Genomic DNA, 19,567 nt, shown 5'->3' on the forward strand with positions numbered 1-19,567 from the left:
AGTTTGTAGGCAAATACAATATCAAGCATTTCACAAATGATTGGAAATCAATCTAGAATGATTAAGCTTCACTACGATATTGTAGATGCTATTTGAATGTTTTTATTATGTAGTATAGCCCTTTTCATATGACTCATTAAAAATATACATATACAAAATAAACATATTTTGGTAGTAATAGAGTATTTTGAATTTTTTTGTTTGTTGTGCAGCACGGTGGTGCACTGGTTAGCATGTCACCTCCCAGTTCAGAAGTGCAGGGTTCCATTCCATCTTCTTCCGTAGTTTGCATGTTCTCCCCGTGCCTGCCTGGGTTCCCCCGGGGTACTCCAGTTTCCTCCCATATTCCAGATTACCATGCATGGTAAGTGTGATGATTTTTTGTCTACGTGTGCCCTGCGATTGTCTTGCAATCAATTCAGGGTGTCCCCTGCCTACTGCCCCAAGACAGCTCGGATAGGCTCTAGCACCCCCGGGACACACATTGGGGATGTGCACTTCAGAAGATGACTGAATGCTTGTTTGATTGTTTTCCGACAGTCTGATTTTTTTGGGAGGGCGGGTAGCTGAATGCTTCATTGTCACTCAATCAAAATAATCTTATTTGAATGTAATGCAGTGCTTACATTTTTATGACCTCTCGCTTGAATATTGTAAGTGATTTTCTTGCAGCACGACAACATAAATTTGCAATTTCAGTTAGCAGATTGACTCTTATCTCCCTTTTGTTTTTATTTCATCTTTTTCAAATGAGCTCAATCATCTCCACAGTTTTCAACTTTTGCCAACTTGTTGTTTCATGTTGACACCGTTAAAAGTACTTTGTGTTTGGATTTTGTGTTGACTGGTGATTTCCATACCGATCGGAAGGTGCACACAATCCCTATTTCCCTGGTGGCCAACAGCTTACTAGATAGACAGCCAGAAACCCCGTGCCTGCTGAGTTTGCTACATGGTATTACGTTTGATTTGTCATTGAGCCTCTTTGCTAGAATTGGTTTGTGCCAAGAGGAATGGAATGGAGGATAGACAGAAGGAGTGTTGGGGGAAAGAGAACAGCCGTGATGTCACCTGCTAGATGGGTAAACAATCAAGTCTGGAGTGTGCTCAGGATGGGGTCTCTTTGAATGTAAACAATCATGACTTTTCAAACCACCGTGAGGTAAATTACTTCTCAGATGCACCAAAAAAGATGACTGAGGTGGGCAGACCAATGTGATTACAAATGGTGATTCACAGTCACCCTGAAATGAACAAAACAAACAGCAGCTTGACTGAAGGAAATTGTAAGGGCCGGAAACACTGGAATTGTGAAACTGTTCCAGTTTGTCACAGTCCAATTTTGTCAAATGTGTCATTGTGTGCAAGCACACGTCCACTTGATTTCTTGACTTGTACTGTTAAACATGTGGTAGCGGTGGTGTATGAAATGTATGTCTTTTTTGCTTTGAAGCAAACTCGAATTGAGAATTTGGCCTCAAGACAAACGATGACCATCAATATATAAAGTCTAGAACCCACCGCCCTCACCTTTTTTGGACAATGATCCTGTTTTGACAAAATTCTCAGCATCCATCCTACCAGTTTGTTTACACTCTAGCGACGAGCGTGACCTAAAGCCAATCACAACGTGGACTGTTTGCCATCCAATGATAAGGCATATATAGACCAACAAGCATTCACACTGATGATACTCGCACTTATGGACAATTTAGAGACTAGAGTTGAGAGTCGTAGATTAGAGAGGCTGATGCACTGAGTGATGTGATTGGCAATAGATTATTACTTTTTCACCATGCTTGACTGACGCAAGGTCAAAGTGGCTCCCCTAAATTTGCCTTTTACTACCGCATTGAAGTACAATTTCTTTTATGTATTTGCGCTTTCCTTAACATTGTGAGAGAGGACTTTTTTTTTTTACCTTTGCAAAGGTCTGTTGTTCTCAAAGGTCCTCCATTTTTAATTTGTCAGTGCGCAGCATGTTGTGGAAATGTTACCAGACTTACCGTAATTTTCGGACTACAAGTCGCACCGGAGTATAAGTCGCACCAGCCATAAAATGCCCAAAAATGTGAAAAAAAACATATAAGTCGCTCCGGAGTATAAGTCGCATTTTGGGGGGCAATTTATTCGACAAAATCCAACACCAAGAACAGACATGAACGAGCAACAACAGGCTAAACGATACGGTATGCTAACGTGACAAACACAAACGAGGAGCTGAGAACGGGCCTGACGTAACATTCAGTTTTTTAAAAAAAACTATTACATAAATAACACGTTTATAAAACCATCTGTGTCACTCCAATTCATTAAATCCATCGATCGTCCTTTGTCAACAATGCCGCGTGCCGCGCCACAGTTCAAATTATTCCACAGGCCCATACAACGATATATAAACTATATTTTAAATAACTATCACATAAACAACAATATTATCAAACCATTTGTGTCACTCCAAATCATTAAATCCATCGATCAAATTTCTCGTCCTTTATGTCATCCTGGTGACAGAGGACATGTCCAGAGGATATGGCGCTTTAAAGTGTTACTTTATTTGATTTTTTCTCTCTATTTTTCATGTTTTGAATATGTTCAAGATAAAGATGTCAAAGCATGTGAAGTGATCAACTATACTAAAAATAACATGTGAAGTGGTCAACTATACTTGTAAGTAAGTGATGTGTTAATGATCAAGTAAAAATTTGTGAAAAAAAACATATATAAGTCGCTCCTGAGTATAAGTCGCCCCCCCACCCAAACTATGAAAAAAACCGCGACTTATAGTCCGAAAATTACGGTACTCATTAGTAGGTTCCTGAAACAGAAATGAAGCTAAACTAGCAATATGGTAATGCCTTGTTGTTCTTGTCTTGAATGATGCATTGCAAGGAACGCCAACTTTCTGCTGCGCGTCTTTTGGATCTATAAAGCAAATCTACAAAAATTATATATATCATTTTGAGTAATTTGGCTCTTTCAGAGTAAATTATTGTGGGTCATGGCAAATGGTGTTTGATAAACTAATAAATGTATGTTGATAAACTCTATGAAAGAGATTGAGTGGAGCAAATGTTGAGTCCAAGAAAATGTCACAATCTTATTATTTTTTTTACATCAACACTAAACAATGCTGCTAGTTGCCTTCTCCAGTTTACCATTTCTTGCTTTTATTTTTCTTCCCCAGTGCTTATATTTTCTTTTCTGATATCATTGTTTTGTTGACTTTACCTTCCTGTCTGCTCCTTGTCTTTATCCCTGATCATTTTCTTGTAGCAGTATCCTTGCATCTGGATTTCATGGTCTACAAGAGTGTTGGGCTTGTTGTCTTTTTTTCCTTTCCACCACTTGTTAAAAGAGTTTTAGTGTGCAGAATACTATTTTTTTATTGTTGCCTTGAGGGTTTTCCTTTGAGTGGCACTTGATTCTGTCCTTTTGACTTTATTAACTCCACAGTACACATCTCAGGAATCTGATTATCTTTTCAGAGAATTTGGACAAGGCTGACGTTCAAGGTGGAACAATATTTTTCTTTCTGCTGTGTGTGGGTGCTCTTCACCCCATAAACAAACAGGGAATGTAGAAAATGGAAATCTGTCGCAGCTGTACAAGTATTCATGCAAAGTTCAATGTCTCGTTATGTTTATTGGTAGTTTCAGTGCTTCTGTAAATATGTGCACTGATGCTCAAATTCAAAGGCACTGTGGGCAGGTAGGCTGGCCACTGACCAATGGTTTCCAGCAGATGTGTCATCATTTACACTGAAATATGAGCCCACATCGGCGTATGAGTGCTGACTGAGTCGATGTACATGAATTAATGATTTGCCGCATGGAAAGCCGCGATCCAGCAATGGTCGATGATTGTTAAGTAGGAGAGTTTTAAAGACGAGACATATCATACTTTGTACGCCCAGATTTGCATTAAAGTGTTCTCGCTCTCCTTGACCTTTCTTTTCACCTTTTTCCACTCTCCGCCAATCCCTCTCTGGCTAAGGTAAAACCCACTAATTAAAGTTTGCACGGGCCACAGGCGTCCCCGGGGATGTAGAGTCTCCACAAATGTACTGTGTAAGACCAATTAACCTGAGAAGATTGATATGCTTTGATTTTCATTTCAATCACATCAGGCAGCAAAACCTACTGACCGACTATCTGGATGACGTTACATGTTTTTCTTTGTATAGCAATACTGAAATTGAGTCTACTGTTTCATTTCCTGTGCTTAACTCTCCTTAAAGGCTTGGATACCTTGCGGGGAGACACTAACTTCAGGAATACTATCTTACAAGGGTCACCTTTGCCCCTTTTAGTACTTTCTCAGCTTGGTGACTGTTAACTCATTTTGAGTGTTTGAGTGTCCATTGGCAAACTAGGCAGTACCAGGTAAAAGCCACATCACTTTGATTTATTTGAATTGCCCTCCTAAAAACGTATCAAAGTTTGTTAACGTTGAATTTTGAGTTTAGCCATTATATCTATATTTTTATAGATATATTATGCAGCAAACTCTCTCCTATTCTGGAAGGTCCTCCTACGATATTTTGGATTATGAAATTCTGTAATTCTGAAAAAGGTCAGAGGACACTGACGGAGCTGAAAGACAGCCTCCTTCTGTTCTTCCCTTAGGTGTTTGATGGGCCTGAGGTCAGGGCTTTGTCAAATTCCTCCACATCAAATGTATCCGAGCATGCCTTTATGGACCTTTGCCTGTCATGCTGTCATGCCTTCCTCAAACTATTCCTACAAAGTTAGAAACAGAAATGTCTCATTAGGAAGAAAAAAGGAGGGAAGCTTAATGAATTGATGGCTTTTCTTTCAAAGATATGGTGATATGTCGGAGGTTGTGTCTAAGACTGGAACAAACTAAAGCTTGCATTAAACGTAAAAGCCTTGTGCCATATTATGATGTAAAGATTTGGTGGTTCACTAAGCAGGTCAGTCTGGGCACTCACACCCATGAATCTCTCTCTACATGTCGGGTGGATTTGTTCATTAAAGGTGTGGGGAATGCTTTGACCTTAGGCTGGTCTCACAACGACCTCAATGTCTCTAAATAACTCATTAGCTGCGCTTCTCCTCCTGTACTGCACGTCTTCACTCAATCAACGCCCAAGTCGTTCGCTGCATGTTTCTCTGCGTGCTGGCGTATGTGTCTGTGATCATGACGGTTCCTAGTGGGATTCAATTAACAGAAGATGTCACAATGTAGCTAGAGATTTTTTTGGAGAACTACAACGCCACCTCAGCGTAAAATGAATAATCTTTGGCAACACTCATGTCCTCAATCTTAATTTAAGATCAACCAGCAAAAAAAAAAAGTGAATCAAGTCAAGTCAAATTTATTTAAATAGGCTTTAATCACAGAACGGTCTCAAAGGGACACACAACACAAATATGAAGACATTACTGTATTCCTTGGTCTCTGCCCCTTTCGATTATATACTGTCTTTTTTTTCTTCAATATTGTTTATTTATATTTGGGCAGGAGCCATTCCACTTTTTTGTTGAGGAAAACATATTGTTGTCATTGTTCTCTTTTTTTCTTTTGCACATTTATAATGGCTGTCAAATATGCACATTTTTACTATTCGCTGGCCGACTGAGTCTTTACCCCCTGTGGGCCACTGTACATATATCTGTGCAGAGCCCTCTGGTACTTTACAGTACTGACATTTTCTCTGCCAGCCTCATATACTTCCTACTTGTAGGCTACAGTAACATTGATCAAGTCATTTATGCTTAACAAAATGCTGCACACTATCCCATAAAAGTACAAATAATCGATGGCCTTGCACCTTTTTCTATAACAAAGATGTAGGGTTGATGTTAACGCACAGCCCTAAATTCCTCCGTAGCGTTTGCACCTCCAATCAATACATTATTTTTAATGGGTGTTCAAAGATAGCTATCTATTGTGTTAGTCAAACATAACAAATATTGCTGGCTGTTTGGGTTGGTGACTCATTCCATGGATAAATAGTTGCTTGGTGTAACAAGTGTACTTCCCAGCCCCACGCCCCATCAGATTTGTGCTGCTGATTATTGAATGGTAACGGCAGCAGCGGATGATTCACATCACCCTCATAAAACCACACAAGCCGACTGACTCCAAGACACGTTCTCACAAAAGATGCCGGTCCCTCTGGATTTGCAGGCTTCTTACACTCGGGCTGGCAGGAGCTCGTCTGCTATGCCTTCCTTGTTCTCGGCCGCCGCCCCCACACAACCCGGTCCAACAAAGATAAACACATGCTGGGTAGATTATTAGAAGCGCACTGAGGGCCCCACAGCAGAGCAGCGAGGGCCGCTTTGTGCTCCGATGGTGGCGGTGGAACCTTGTGCGATCCGATGCAGCCCCCTCCCCTGGGGGGCTGTGATACATACTTAGACACAGGTGGGCGCTGATACCAGCATGTGAGCGACAGTGAGTTGCAATTGTCAAAGGAGAGCTCTGTCACATTGATTTCACTAATGACATGGTGGAGGTTTTCTTTTCCTTCTTTTCTTTTTCTCACTCCCACGTCATACACGTCACAAATTCAAAGGCCTCGGCGACCACAGAGTCAATCTCGCCACATAGGCAGGACAAGTTATCTCCAATTCCATGTGTCTTGTGCTTTTAGTGCGCTGTCCCCATTGGAGAAAATAACTGTAAATAAACATTTGTATGTGTTTTTGCACTTGATACATGTAATGCCTGCAGGAAAAACTGTATGATTATGATTGTTAAGGTTTTCCATTTGTTTTGTTGTTGTTGTTTTTTACCGACAGGGACACCTCCTGTCTCTTGCGCACCCACAAAAAAAACAAAAACAAATCTCTGTTGTTTTAATATGTATGACTCTATTTTTGTATCCTAAACATGGGAACATATTCATCTTTGTGTAAGTGTAGTTTACTTCGGTTTTGCAGACTGCACTGCTTTCTGGGCATTTTGGCGGACCAAGTGTGTTTTCTGTTCGATTGCCTGGGGCACACTTGACAATTTGGTGAAAAAAAAAAGCAGGTCTAAGTTGGGGTGGTGTAATACAATTTTGGTGAATTTATATGAAGCATTTAAAGAAGATAAAATGCGAGAGCATCTCTTCAATGAAACAACATTTTTTAAACAGTGTGTACTGGAGGGAAAGGAGGTACACCAATTCTTGGGGAATGCTGAAGGGGATATGTATGGAAAACCATTTTGTCAATTCAGACATTCTTTCTATCCACAATCATTTAAAACACTGATATTTTGCTGGGTTAATAAAAACAAGTAAATGATGGAGTGTTAGAGGTACATAAAGGGAAAATGTAATACAAATGTAAAAATAAAAATGCAAAAAAAATTATGGGTTGAAATGCATATACTTTCAATTTGTACTGATATTTTGCTGGGTTAATAAAAACAAGTAAATGATGGCGTGTTAGAGGTAAACAAGGGGAAAATGTAATACAAATGTAAAAATACAAATGTAAAAAAAATGTATTGGTTGGAATGCATATATTTTCAATTTGTACACAGCATTTAGTTAGTTATATTTGTATAAATTCTAAACTCATTTAAAACTCGTCTTGCGGCACTGGTTAGCCCGTCCGCCTCACAGCTCTGGCTTTGGCATCCCTGTGTGGTGTGCATCTTATCCCCGTGCTTGCGTGGGTTTTCTCGGGGTACTACGGTTTCCTCCCACATTCCAAAAACATGCTTGGTAGGCCAATTGACCACTCCGAATCGTCCGTTGCTGTGAGTGTGAGTGCCTGTTGTTGTCTTGTTCTGGTTGCAGGGGTGCCAGTAGGGGGCACTGTGCTAAAGGCCAATGACCGCATGAGAATACATGCATGAATGTCTATTGGAGGGTAGATGCAGTGTGCTCCAGGCTCACTGGGATTGTGTTAATCATGGACATGCCTTAAATGTGTCCTCATCTTTTGACTGTGTTGAATGATTGAACTGAGTCTACGTAAGAAGGTGGTTATTTGACTTTTTTTAGACTTATTGTTTTAACTTCTGTTCACATGTTCTATTTTTGAAGAAATGGCAGTCTTTCTTTTTTTGGGTGCGTTATTATCTCGAGCTTAGGGCCCGGCCGGTTATGTTTGCTCTTGTGCTTTCTTCAAAATAACACTTAGCTGAAGAAAAGGCTAAACAGTTCTTTGAAAACAGCATCATTTTACTGTTTGGGGTGAAAATGGTTACATATTGTAGTATTTCGTCAGCTCCACATTAATAAACACCATACCCTAATTAATTTTCGAGTATATCATTTTGAATTGAGATACAAAACATCGTTTAATGCTGACCCATTAACAACAACATAAAAAGCTACAATTTATTTGAATACTGATGTGAAAAAGAATTAAGTAAAATATGTATGTCTGTCCGATAAAATAAAAAAATAAAGTAAAATATGACTGTTGGTGTAGTGTAAAGCAAACCCTCAGAAAACAAATTTTCAATGAGCATCCATCATTAACACTTCATTCAATTGATCTAAATTCAAATTTTCCTGTGATTATGTTGTTTTTGATGAAGGATCTTGAAAAAATACCAATTCAAGTGTGCGCGGATCATTTTACAATGTGGGCACCAAGTCCTCTGCTGGGGTTTCCAATTAAGATACAATCTGTTATCTGTTCGGACCACTAATAAGCACAACAAAGCGGATTGAGCGGACCCCCTGGAATTCATATCAGACCTCTTGAAATTACCATCAAACCTCTCTATCTGATGCATTGCCAATACCTGCTCACATTCCCAATTAAAAGCCACAGGCAGGTTGCTCTCCTCTTAATAAGGGAATGTATTATGCCCACTGCCACTGTGACGCATAATGAGTGGACACCAACGAACTGTGTTGGGCGAAAATCACTTCATGTTATTTGCGGGATTCTTTTCATCTGAAATCAATGTGTGTGTGTTGTGAGCTATTTGAGCCCAGTGGCTCAGTGTGTGCGTGTGTGTTTTTTCTGTGATAATTAGGACGTGCGTGTGGCCAATCAAATACAGCGGCCACCAGCAAGCACAGCATTGTTGACCTTCTTTTCATGGTAAAGCCAATTACAACAGCAACCATGAGACAGGAAGAGTAATGCGAACAATTAGATGCAAACGACATGTTAGCTTTATTCCATTGGGGGGGGCTATATTCATGAGACTTTTGACCAAATTTGGCAATCTTTCAAAGCACTAATGGGAATGACTTAGAAAATCCATATTTTTACATTTTGGGTGTTTATTTGGACAATCTGTTGCGAGGCAGATTAGCAGTCCAGGTTTATGAATCTGTCCTCACCATCCTTATTAGGGCCTCGGGTAACTGGGGCCCACTGACTCTGGGTGACAGGCAACCTGGACTGGTCAGCAGCCAGTAGCAACACAGAACTCAACTTTTGTAGACAGTGCAACTGCACCATGCCACAAAATGTGGATTTTTGAGTCAACACAAGTTTAGCTACATCCATGAGAGATGCGTAGCCATTGCCATTGTTCATGGACAAGAACTAACGTTAGCTGGCATTTAATTGACCAAGCACATAAGGTCATTTGTGCCTCTCTACCTCATTAAATGCGCCTTATACCAATTTTTATTAGCATTTTACTATCAAATTTTAGACCCCACCCCATGCGAAAATTACGTTCTTTTTATGCCATTGGGATTTTTTCAGGCCAGCAATGTGTACTTTGGCTTCAAATTTTCACATTCTATTAGTTATTAATTTACAACGCTTGATTCCAGTTTTTGGGGTCTGCACAGCAGATGACTGAGATTTACTACTGTCTGCAATGATGCTCGATAACCCTCCCACCCCACATATAACGCTCATTAGCGGTGTGCAAGTCAATGAGTATGCACACCCTCCCTCTGAGCTGCCCCCATACAGACTTTTCAAGGTGTCATAAACGCCATCGTTCCATTAGGCGCTGCCACCCCGGGGACTCCTGAATTTGACAGTGGTTTTCAAATGTCACAGTCAAATTGGAAGCAAATGTGAGTCATTATTTGAGAGCGTCACACTGTTTTCGATTTGGTGGCCATTGTCATTAATACTCATTTATTTGTCCGGTGAGTTTGTTCACATGACTGCAGCCGTAACGGAGGCAATGGCTCACTCCCTACCTGAGTGACATTTGCTTTTTTAACCTTTACGTGCTGCTAATTTTCCATGCACACACTGAATGTTCTGGGTCAGTTTTCACAGATTAACAGTTGTGTATAGTACATATCAAAATAGGAATCGCACATTTGTCTTGTACTCATAAACCAACAATAATAAATAGACAATTAAAGGTTAAAGCTGGTGTCTCACTGAGTGATGAATGCTTGTAATGAACGCTTGGGCCTGCTGCTCAATTTTAACGTTACGGTGGTATTTTGTCGAGTCGTTTAAAAAAAAAAGAAAAAAAAAGAACCATACACATACTTTGTAGCACCTGTACAAAAGAATGGCATTTATTTTTGTATATTGTGGACCACTTTCAATAAAGTTATCAAATTGAAAGAATGATATTTTAGGGTAGGCCCATTTTCATTGTTTTCAAATGTCAAAATGGGTGAAATTTGACCCAGGCAGTATGAATGGGTTTGAATGAAACCATTAGTGCTGTCTACACGGCCTAAGTCCACGACCAACATTGTTTGGAATGACAGACAAGCCAATGTGAGCTTAATTATCTTTGTTGTCCCCCTGGAGGGTGAGTTGTAGCAACTGAGATTGTCTCCTGACAAATAGCACACACTCCACCTAAATAACACCCTGTTGCCATAGGTGACTGCTATGTCACCTATAGTACAAGACATTCTACACAAACCTGATATGCCTTTGTGGGCTTTTTCATCCTCCGGCCTTGTCTCCGATCCGCACACTGTTGGAATTGTTCCTGTGGTCAGTGGCTTTAGATCCCTCTATTAGTTGGCAAGTACCATGTCTTGTCCCTTAATACACAGCAAATCAATGTGATGTGTTTGGTCCACTGAGGGGAAATCATCACCACCAGTGGGGCTCTCCACAAGATGTGCTTGCCCAGCAGGGTTGGAAATGGCGGCTCCTTGCAGGGTAAATGATTCCGCCGTGAGAACTAAACAGACTTAAGACTCAGTGGTGCAACCACCTTGTTGCCATCATGACTCCAATGTGTTTACACCAACCAACATGATCAATTCGTCTTCAAAATCCACTTGAACCATAAGGAACTGTTTAACTGTTGGAATTATTCATTCATTCTTCAAACCGCTTATATAATACGACTACCACACTGATAATAATAAGTTATTTGTTAGTTGCTATTTGTTATGCTATTTGTGGCATTCTTTGGGATCCACCATTTCAAACAAAAAAAACAACAATAATTTTATGGAATAAAATGCACAACAAAAAAAATCTGTCCAAAATCATAGATGATTGTGAAGCATGCGTAATCCATAACAAAGCAACAGGTGGGTGCAATAACCAAAATATTAAGGTCACTTGAGCCGACAATAAGCCACTTGAGCTGACAAAGAGTTTGAGATAAGTAAAACAAAGGGGTACGGTAGAGTAAATTGATGGATACATATATGTACAACTGGAATTATAGTTGCCATTACAATTCAAAATGTCTATCCCTATTGCCTGTGGCTGTATGCTGTATTCATACAAAAAAAACAGTACACTCTCCAGTTTGTGTTGCTTTCCATGCTGTCCGGTCTTTGAAGAGATGGCCATCAAGCAAGGCACCCCGCGGGCATTCCATATTCGTTTGAATTGTTTTCATTGCTCCTGCCTCGTGAGCGCAGGACATTTTGACATTTTAATAGATCCTTGACCTAGATTAAGTGTCTGTGTGATGTGTGTCATTCTTAACCACTGTCAGCTGGAGATTCAGTTGTGGAAGGGGTGTAAACCAAAATGTAGCATTGGTGAGAAATTGTTACACTGTCATCTTGTCTGCACCAGCTTGTATTCACTCCTAAAGAAAATAATGAAGTCAGAAAAAAGAGGAACCCTGCTGATGATTGTGCGTGTGTCTGCGCTTTCATAAAATGTGACACTGTGCATAATAATTTGCCCCTCATTTTTGCATTTATGAAAGAATCGCCCGTGGGGCTTTTTTTGGCCTAGTGCCAAAAGCTGCTTTGTGTGAGAAAGCGAGGGACTGAAAATAAAGACACAAGCAAAAACATATCTTGGTGTATACACTGACCGTGTTTAAAGAAAAGTGAATTATAGCTTTCTTCATTTCAATTTGGCAGTTTGGTATTCTGCCCCAAACCACTTTGTTTTGCTGCCAGTGAATCAAAGACACCTCTTAGAAACTGTCAAGACTCTTCAATGAGAGAGAGAATTATTGTGGCCTTTAGACTTTACATTTTATATCAAATCTTTTGGCTGCTTTTTGATAATTTCAAGTTTCTTTGAGGATGTGAATTACTGACTGCCTGAGGACACACTCAGACCATTTTATGGTGGAAAAACATGTAAGTCAATGTAAATGCACTGCTTTTAAAAGTCAGTGGTGATTACATAAGCTCCAATGCTAATAATATAATATAATATAATATAATTAATATACTATAATATAATTAATATAATATAATAAAAGCTCTGTGTATCAATTTTATTATTTTATAGTATGTTTTATAAATTTATTATTTATTAATTTTGTTCATTGAGGGAAAATCAATCCAGTTTTTCACGTTATATGTTAGGTTGATCACAATCTGTTCTGGTATTGCGACATAGTCTCTACATTGTGGGTGGGTCTACTCTGGAACGTAGCTAATAAAGTAATTCCCTCATGGTCCATTGGTTAGGATGCGGAGCTTTCACCGCCCGCAGCCTGGGTTCGATTCCCGTTCAGGGAACCATATGCAGCCATAGGGGGGCACATGTCAGTTTCTCCCCCTGTGCCGGTCCCAAGCCCGGGTAAATGCAGAGGGTTGCGTCAGGAAGGGCATCCGGCGTAAAAACTGTGCCAAACACTTCTCATGCTAATCATCTGGACAAAAAAAAAAAGTGTTTTGCTCTGGCGACCCCTTCGGGGAAAAAGCCGAAAGGAGCCACCACCACCCTATTGAAATAATTATGAGTGAATACTCAAACAACTGTGGCTTACTCATGCATTTGTAAAAAAAGAAACTTCCATAGTACTCTGATGTTTAAAAAAAAGATACAAACACGTGATATTGTCACGTGTCCCAACTCCTTCTGCACCGGTTGGTGCTTCTTCCCTCGCGCGTGACCGGCTGCCGCCTCCTGCGCTTGAACACATTGCTCAGAGGCAGGCATGTTCAGGGTTCATTGTCACTGTCGCAACTCCTGGACGACAGTGCTTTTTTCCTGACACGTGATCACTGTATTCCGTTGTAGGAAAAACTTAATTCTAATTTCTGCCAACCAGAGGAATATCATTTAGCATTTCTGTCTGACAATGCATTGCTGAGGCAAGTTAATTGTTACATAATTCAACCTCTAATTATGAAGCATGAAACACGAAAGTGTTACCGCTAGTTCACTAGTGACAAGCAGTTGGCAGCTAGCCACTCAGGAGCAAGCACAAGAGAAGCTAACATAGCAGTGTATGACTTTACTCAGTGTTTTTCTTTCATACAAAGACAGACCAAAATGTACAGAAACAGATATACTTATTTGGTTTGACAATGAGCTACCCAATAGCAGTTGAAAGTAGAAACATGCCAAAACAAACATAAGGTACGAGCTTAACAGCATTAACTTTTTTTTTTAATATCAAATGAAGGCCATTCCTTTCCAGTCTCACATTTCTGGTGAGTATTCCAAAACAAATAAACCCAGCATTTAATTAGTGGGGTTATCTGCCAGATACACCAGTGCCTTGACTGAAACTAGGGAGTAAAATTAAAACGGAAATAAGGTGGTCGTGCAGAATCCCTCATTGGATGATTAAAAGTAACCTTTTGAGGTATGGAGAAGCTGTTAGCCATGCCCTTTCTTTCCACGGCAAATGCCATCTTGGAACTCCTGGCCTAATGATGCTACAATGGTTGTGAGGCAATTACACTGGCTCTAAATTGATCCCAAAGCTCTGGACCTGTGAGCGTGAGACGTAGCCGAGGTCAATTCTGATCCAACAAGCAAGAAAAGCAAGCAGGCCTCTATTAGTTGAAATCATAAACTATATTCTGTCACATATTAGCTCATTCAGAGGTGTTGTACAAACAATTGTGTGATATTTCAAATGATAAATATTCATACACAACTGCTGTTTAAACATATCGACAAAACAGGCGAAATCCCCTTTGGAGTGATCATCACCGCATTCCTGCATGAGTTGGCAGATGGCCTCCAGTTAAACTGTGACCTGATCTGCCATGCATTTACAATCATTGCATTCGGTGTAAAAGCTCCAGCAAGATCTTTTCGCAAAATAAATCTTATTTCGCTCAAAATTGAGGCTGAAGAACAAAAGGATGTTTGGTGCGCACTGCACACCTTTGTTAAATCTTCAATTCTGTCTTACACGAGAGGTTTGAAAGAGGCCTAGAGAGCAGAGCAGGTGTACGGCGGCTGGTATCAGTGTAGCGGAAAGCAATGGGATTCCAGGGACATGGCCTGACACTTCCAGTGTGCTCCTCTCGTCTCGACTCCCCCACCGGTTCCCAGCAGAGGCCATCTGCTTGGGTGACACCGCTTGCAGACAGACCATACCATCATGTACTGTAAGCCTGCTGTACTGTACTATTCAGGATCTGATTAAATATGCCACTTCTGAGATTAGAACAAAAATGGATAGCCTTCTTTTAAAATCATTGACACTGTATGCAGGAAAAAAAATCCAAAGTCTTCTGGGGCAGCGAAATATTTAGCCAAAAAGGGGACACGGTCTAAATGCGTCTGCTTAGGTTTGAGAGTATCAAAACACAGCTAGATGTGGATGACAATAGTCTCGTAAATTTCAGGTATTCTAATCCTCACTAGTCTTTGTCATCACAATGTTGTGTCCAATAATCTGCGTGCTTTGTAATAACGATAATGTTATTGATAGTTACAAGATGCACCAACCAAGATCCTCCCATTTATGTTGCTTTATGACACTGTGTTGTCACCCTTACTGTCACAGTACAGCACAAGTGTTCGGAAATATTTGAGATTGTATGATTATGCCTCATTCTCCCATAGCTGACTTTATGTTTTGCTTCTTTAGACAGCAAATTAGGTGACTGAAGTTGTGATGAATCCTTGATTCTAAACAATCACTTCATTGATTGTTATGTTAATTCTTATTTTAGCAGTGAAATGCGCTTTTCTTCATTAATTTTTCGAGCAGCATTAGTCCTACTCTAAACATGCCCACTTTGTTGCCTTTTGCTGAACCCCACCTCGATATGTTTAGAACTTGTTTTGAGGAACATAAAATGGTTTGCGCCTACTACCACAAAAATAACCATGTGATGTGAAATCTATTAAATGAACAGATATCACAGTAGCAGCAGTCGTCACTGATGCACCAAAGTAGCCTCAGTTTAGACTAAACTTTTGCCTTGATCGTCATTTTTTTCCCAAATGACCAATGCTATTTTTCAACCGCTTCTTCCTGATTTGAGAACCCCTCATCCATTAGGGTGGTATGAAAAACATACATTTCTTACGCACTCATTTTACTTTTTTAGTTGTCGCCTTGCTTGTCATTGATGTTCAAATCATCCATATTGTCTGTCATGTAGTATAGGCAGCTGCTTCTTGAAGGCATAGGGTGCTTTTGTTGTTGGTCGTCCTTCAGATTTGAAGATGACCATTGACTTCAATCTAGATTAAGATTCAAGATTCAAGAGATTCAAGAGTTTTTTATTCGTCATGTTTGAGCGTGCCAAACAAGGAATTTGACTTCGGTAAAACACACCCTCTGTTCAACATATAGGTGACTAACAACACTCAGGACATGTGAGGAATGGCAAAAACAGTGTAGACAAATTCAAAAGGTGTGAAGAGCAGGATGTTATTGCACAGTAATGCCTCTGAGACTCTATGAGTGGTGTGAGTTCATCAGAGCAACAGCCTGGGGGAAGAAGCTGTCTCGGTGTCTGCTGGTTTTGGCGTACCGAGCTCTATAACGCCGTCCGGAGGGGAGTAGTTCAAACAGACTGCAACCTGGGTGAGAAGGGTCTGTAGAGATGTTCCTTGCACGCTTCCTGGTCCTGGACAGGTACAAGTCTTGGATAGATGGGAGGTTGATTCCAATGATCTTTTCTGCAGTCCTGATTGTCCGTTGCAGTCTGTGCTTGTCTTGTTTGGAGGCTGATCCAAACCAGACAGTGATGGAGGTGCAGAGGACAGACTGGATGATGGCAGTGTAGAAGGTCTTCAGAAGCTCTCGCGGCAGGTTGAACTTCTTGAGCAGTCTCAGGAAGTACAGCCTCTGCTGGGCCTTCTTCCGGACAGAGTCTATGTGGCAGGTCCATTTCAGGTCCCGAGAGATTGTGGTTCCCAGGAACTTGAAGGTGTCTGTGGAGAGAAAGAACAGGGATTGTGGGTCCGGAGGGACTGATGAGGCCAAGGCTTACCCACATGTGGGACAAAGGTGGGTGGGTGTAGTCGCTGTAATGACGGCAGCTCGGCCTTACACTCGGCACACTTTCTCTGGGCCTCTGTGCTGCGTCGAGTTTCAGCTGCACAAGCTACAGTTGTGAGCCTGCGTCGCCAGCCTGGGCGGTCCACGCGTGCATCTCCCAGCTGTTGGGGTCGATGCTGAGGTGTCTGAGGGAAGCTTTCAAGCTGTCTAAAGCGTTTCTTCTGTCCTTCCACTGTCCGTTTGCCCTGGCACAACTCGCCGTACAACAGGTGTATCTGCAGTCGGCGTAGAGAAGGCTTGGTGGACAGACTGAGTCCCCTTCGCTCCCACACGTTCTCACTGTGTCTCCCGAAAGCAGCACTGGCCCTGGCAATCCTGTTGTTGACCTCAACGTCGATGTTCACCACTCGTGAGAGGGTAGTGCCCAGATAGATGAAATAGCAGCCGAAAACATCATGCTGAAGAGGGTTGGAGCGAGGACACGGCCTTGTTTTATGCCGTTCGTCAGTGGGAAAGCATCCGACACATCTCCGTCATCCCGTACCTTCACCATCATGCCATCAAGGAACTGGCGGACAGGCATGATGACCTTGCTGGGGCAGCCAAACCTCTCCATGATCTTCCATATACCGTCCCTGCTGACCGTGTCAATAGCCTTTGTCAAGTCGACAAAGGTCATGTAGAGGTTGCTGTGTTGCTCTTGGCATTTTTCCTGCAGTTAGCGCGTGGCAAATATCATTGTCCCATGACCAGCGCGGAAGCCGCACTGGCTTATCCGCACCTGCGGATTCGCCACTCCCCCATCGCCACAGGACTTGTGAAGGTTGCCTAGGGTGGTTTAAAGTCATGACTTGCACTAGACTTCCATTAAAGTGAGGGAGAGTTGCGCAGTTCGTCAGCCTCACTGTCTCGTCCGAGACCATCAAGATCCAGTGGCAAGAGGACTGGAGACAGAAACGGATGCGGTGGATGGCCGTGCTGTCCTACCTGTCCTACCACGCCCTATGTGCTCCACGACGCATTGCTGGTAATCGCTTTTCAGTCCGTTGACTACAGAAGTAGTTCATCCGCGCTGTCCGCCGAATCCAGACTTCACATACTGGGTTGAGCCCAGTCAGTTAGAGTTCACAGATCTGCAAAAATGACATATCTTGCGGCATGCTCGCAATATAGTGGAGACTCGTGGTGGTGGAAGCGTCCAACATCCCTCCATGATAAGGACTAGCCCAGGGGTGGGCAAACTACGGCCCGCGGGCCACATCCGGCCCACGGGGCCGTTTAATCCGGCCCGCCAAACCTGAATAAATTGTATTATTAATTTTTTTTGGGTAATTTTCCCTGCAATTACTATGTTTCCCCAGTAGATGGGGAAGCGCCCGCCCGCGCATTTACTCCCGGGAGCCGTGTCAGAAAGCTCGGTGCACACTCACAAGTGCGTGTGCGTGCGTACTCAGTAGTACGTAGTAATTTCACCTATCAGTGCCGAATTTCGAGTGTAGGCTGTGACGTCAATATTCTCGTAATTCGCGCGCTGAGTTTTCAGATACAGTTTTACGCTAATGCCACCCACAAACCTTCCCCTGGAATCCTTCCATTAAAATGAGTGGCCCGAAGAAAAGAAAGGTGGACAGTGAGTGCCGAATGTTAAAAAAGAGTGGACAATTTGGCTCGACCTACGTGTGTGAGAAGACGTTCAGCCACATGAACGTCAACAAAGCCCGTCACAGATCTAGGTTAACGGACCGACACCTCGGCTCTATCCTAAAAATGACCACAACAAATTTTACTCCAGACTATAATGCACTAGCCAAAAAGGGAAACCAACAATACTATTGATTTCTTTATTACTTTATTTAGATGTATTCTTTCACTGATTCTTCAAGATGATGTATTTGGTCAGAATGTTTGCCGTTGGATGTGATTCGCCTCATTAGATAAACATATTTCATAAATCTGACCTGCAGGCGCTGAAGTGATGGAAAATGTTATTCATCATAACAGTGTCGTATTTAATAAGAATCACTGATAGTAGTTTTTTGGTGAAATATTTTTTTAATGCTGTTAATAAATGCATTTGTTTTCAAAAAGTTTTTTTTAATATCCATGCTTTAGTATCTACTAAAAGTAAAAACCTTTTATGCAATTTATATTACTTCACACAAACACTACATCCATCTGCTCCTGGTTCGGCCCCCCGGTCAAAATTTAGAACCCAATTCGGCCCGCAAGTCAAAAAGTTTGCCCACCCCTGGACTAGCCTATATCATGCTGCTATACGTATGTCTATGATATATGCACACACGGGTGAAATATCCATGATGTGTGACAAATACCTTGATACGCAGTCCGCGCAGCTGTTACGTCTTATGAGCGGTCATATACCATTATCATGTGTACATTTATTACTGCACCCCTCTAGCTCACTCACTGGATCAATAGACAGCAGTAAAGATGAGAGGTAGTTTGGCGTACAGTACACGCCGATGCAACAAGATGTAACGCTGCACTTTTATTTGAAAAATAAACTGGATTTTTGATGAGACTTGTTTCTGAAAAGCTGATTGAAAGTATTTTGATAAGCCAGACCTTCAAAACTCACTTTAAAACCCTCTGTGGTGCATTTCTTGTTCCATGCTGTGTAGTTAGCAATGACCCCGGTTCTGGTGGACGCATTGTGTGAGACCAATGACACAAAGGGAACGTATGGTGGATTCAGAAGTCAATGGAGGCCTCGCTCGCCTCCCCCGCTGCTGGGTGTTTGCTGCATTCTTATCCCCGCTAGCCATCTAACCTTCTACTTGCGCACACACAGCCTACATTCACAACCACCATTGACCACCTTTTGTTTCGTACCATTTTCCCAGTTTAATCATGTGGGAAAATATTTATTCATGGTCTCTTGTTATTACTTGCTTTGAACGAATTGATGAATTTCTTTTTTTATCTTGCTGTGTCACTTCAAGGTGAACAGCGGTTTAAAGAATGAGATTAACGTTTGGGCCGTATTGTACGTCAGAAGACAGTCTCCTTTTCTTTGGTTTGCCTTCATTCCAAAATCCTA

The 19,567-nt window shown here is 41.5% G+C and overlaps 1 protein-coding gene and 1 long non-coding RNA gene across 8 annotated transcripts in view; both read left to right on the plus strand.

Moving 5' to 3' along the window:
- Nucleotides 1-19,567, plus strand: part of diaph2 (diaphanous-related formin 2) — a 323,623-nt gene that overhangs the window by 143,508 nt on the left and 160,548 nt on the right. The gene's annotated exons all lie outside the window — the stretch shown is intronic.
- Nucleotides 9,734-11,319, plus strand: LOC119128749. The gene is made up of 2 exons (XR_005099074.1): nucleotides 9,734-10,658; nucleotides 10,694-11,319. It is a non-coding gene; the product is annotated as an uncharacterized LOC119128749 (long non-coding RNA).

Source organism: Syngnathus acus, chromosome 10 (genome assembly GCF_901709675.1).
Source record: "Syngnathus acus chromosome 10, fSynAcu1.2, whole genome shotgun sequence".
NCBI lineage: Eukaryota > Metazoa > Chordata > Actinopteri > Syngnathiformes > Syngnathidae > Syngnathus > Syngnathus acus.